Genomic DNA, 3738 nt, shown 5'->3' with positions numbered 1-3738 from the left:
CGTGCAGAATACTCGGGTTAAACTTGACGAGCCTAGCATATGTAGATATGGCCTCGGGACACTGAGACCGAAAGGTCTAACATGAATCATATAGTAGATATGATCAACATAGTGATGTTCACCATTGAAAACTACTCCATCTCACGTGATGATCGGACATGGTTCAGTTGATATGGATCACGTGATCATTTAGATGACTAGAGGGATGTCTATCTAAGTGGGAGTTCTTAAGTAATATGATTAATTGAACTTTAGTTTATCATGAACTTAGTACCTGATAGTTTTTTGCATATCTATGTTTTCGTAGATCAATGGCCCGTGCTACCGTTCCCTTGACTTTTAATGCGTTCCTAGAGAAAGCTAAGTTGAAAGATGATGGTAGCAACTACACGGACTGGGACCGTAACTTGAGGATTATCCTCATTGCTGCATAGAAGAATTACGTCCTGGAAGCACCGCTAGGTGCAAGACCCGCTGCAGAAGCAACACCGGACGTTATGAACGTCTGGCAGAGCAAAGCTGATGGCTACTCGATAGTTCAGTGTGCCATGCTTTACGGCTTAGAATCGGGACTTCAAAGACGTTTTGAACGTCATGGAGCATATGAGATGTTCCAGGAGTTGAAGTTAATACTTCAAGCAAATGCCCGAGTTGAGAGATATGAAGTCTCCAACAAGTTCTATAGTTGCAACATGGAGGAGGATAGTTCTGTCAGTGAACACATACTACAGAATGTCTGGGTACCACAACCACTTGACTCGGCTGGGAGTTAATCTTCCTAATGATAATGTCATTGACAGAGTTCAATCACTGCGACCAAGCTATAAAGGCTTCGTTATGAACTATAATATGCAAGGGATGGAAAAGACAATTCCCGAGCTCTTCACGACGCTAAAGGCTGCAGAGGTAGAAATCAAGAAGGGGCATCAAGTGTTGATGGTTAACAAGACCACTAGTTTCAAGAAAAAGGGCAAAGGGAAGAAGGGGAACTTCAAGAAGAATAGACATGTGTTGTCATCTGATGAACGGGATCACATCATTAGAGAATGATGTGATGGACAAGACCCATCCGTAAGCTTAGCATTATGATCGTTTAGTTTTATTGCTACTGCTTTCTTCATGACTTATACATATTCCTCTGACTATAAGATTATGCAACTCCCGAATACCGGAGGAACACTTTGTGTGCTATCAAACGTCACAATGTAACTGGGTGATTATAAAGATGCTCTACAGGTGTCTCTGAAGGTGTTTGTTGAGTTGGCATAGATCAAGATTAGGATTTGTCACTCCGTGTATCGGAGAGGTATCTCTGGGCCCTCTCGGTAATGCACATCACTATGAGCCTTGCAAGCAATTTGACTAATGAGTTAGTTGCGGGATGATGCATTACGAAATGAGTAAAGAGACTTGACGGTAACGAGATTGAACTAGGTATGATGATACCAACGATCGAATCTCGGGCAAGTAACATACCGATGACAAAGGGCATGACGTATGTTGTTATGCGGTTTGACCGATAAAGATCTTCATAGAATATGTAGGAGCCAGTATGAGCATCCAGGTTCCGCTATTGGTTATTGACTGGAGATGTGTCTCGGTCATGTGTACATAGTTCTCGAACCCGTAGGGTCCGCACGCTTAACGTTCGATGATGATTTGTATTATGAGTTATGTGTTTTGGTGACCGAAGTTTGTTCGGAGTCCCGGATGAGATCATGGACATGACGAGGAGTCTCGAAATGGTCGAGAGGTAAAGATTGATATATTGGAAGGTTATATACGGACACCAGAATGGTTCCGATAAGGTTCGGGGATTTATTGGAGTACCGGGAGGCTACCGGAACCTCCTGGGAAAGTTAATGGGCCTATTGGGCCATAGTGGAGGAGAGGAGGCAGGCCACGGGAGGTGGCGCGCGCCCCCCTTGCCCAATCCAAATTGGACAAGGGGAGGGGGCGCGCCCCCCCTCTTTCCTTCTCCCTCTCCCTCCTTTCCCCTTCCCCCCTCTCCGTTGGAAGGAAAGGGGGGCGAATCCTACTAGGAACGGTGTCCTAGTAGGACTCCCCCCTCTTGGCGCGCCCCCTTGGGCTGGCCTCCTCCTCCCCCCTCCTTTATATACGTGGGCAGGGGGCACCCCAAAGACACAACAGATGTTTCTTAGCCGTGTGCGGTGCCCCCTCCACAGTTTACTCCTCCGATCATAGGGTCGTAGTGCTTAGGCGAAGCCCTGCGCGGGTCACATCACCAACATCACCAACACCGTCACCACGCCGTCGTGCTGATAGAACTCTCCCTCGACCCTCTACTGGATCAAGCAGGGGCGGAGCCAGGATTTAAACATGAGGGGGGCGAAACTTATTGTTGACGTAAAAGATGAAATATCATGGTATAGTATGTCCCATGATAGCGTGGATGATAAGGCAAAAAAATTATGGTTTGGAACTAAAAAAATGATAATTCTCAGCAAAGTGTTTGAGCTTCAAGTTAAAGCAAATGGTTTGAAATTGTTGTTTCCTGTCGTAATTTACAAGAAAATCTACTCCCATCGTTCCAAAGTAATTGTAGATTTAGGTTTATCCTAAATCAACAGAAAAATATACCTATATCTGAAATACCAAATTAGTTTTATTAGAATCTTTAGAAAATATTCACGCTATACATATTTAATTTTGTTGATCTTATCATATAGTATTTTTTATAAACATGATCAAATTTAACTTAGGACAAACTTAGAACTATAATTATTTTAGAGCGGTGGGAATAATAATAAAAGTAACCAATAGCTATAAGCTAGTAATGTGTAGTGTACATGCAGCTGTGCATCTGTCCTGCTCACCCGACATCTACCCATATTTGATCCGCCTGCGTCTAGCCGTCCCCGTGCGTCAACGACGAACTGTAGATGGATGAACGGTGTTGTTGTCGTGGCGAGTTGCGGCCAACGGCAATGGCAAACGCCCTAGCACCTAGCAGGACAGGCTAATCACAAAGCGGCGGCTGCGGCGGCGTACGCCCTAGCAGAAGTGCAGCACACGCATGTACGCAAGTTTATATATATCAATCGATCGATCTGATCAGCTTCTCTACTTGGATGATAGTTCAGTTAGTTGTTAACATATACCCGTAAAAAAGTTAATTGTTAACATATGGGCTAATTACGCAACGAGTTGCCGCCATTAGGCACATACAGTACACACTACATGCTATGAATCGTTGAGGGGGGTGGGCGGTTGGCAGGGGTCTGACCCTGCTCGCCGCTCCCTGTCTCCGCCCCTGGGATTAAGAGCTCGAACGACGTCATCGAGCTGAACGTGTGCTGAACACGGAGGTGCCGTACGTTCGGTACTTGGATCGGTTGGATCGTGAAGACGTTCGACTACATCAACTGCGTTAACATAACGCTTCCGCTTTCGGTCTACGAGAGTACGTGGACACACTCTCCCCGTCTCGTTGCTATGCATCTCCTAGATAGATCTTGCGTGATCGTAGGAATTTTTTTAAAATTGCATGCTACGCTCCCCAACAGTCGGGTGCCCACGATGGCTCCACCATGACCCCCGGTTGCAGCTCCATCACCAATGGTTACAACATTCACGCGACCCCGTCGCAGCTCTCCATGGTGATGGTTCCAGCAAAAAAGTTGTGAGTACCATCACAATTTCACCACGGTGACGTCTCTAGCAAAAGGTCACGACCATCGTTGCTTTTCGGATGCAGCACCGCCAGCCATAGGCTGC

The sequence above is a fragment of the Aegilops tauschii genome, chromosome 6 (genome assembly GCF_002575655.3).
Source record: "Aegilops tauschii subsp. strangulata cultivar AL8/78 chromosome 6, Aet v6.0, whole genome shotgun sequence".
Classification (NCBI taxonomy): Eukaryota; Viridiplantae; Streptophyta; class Magnoliopsida; order Poales; family Poaceae; genus Aegilops; species Aegilops tauschii.
The sequence above is the reverse complement of the archived record's forward strand: the minus strand, read 5'-3'. Positions refer to the sequence as shown.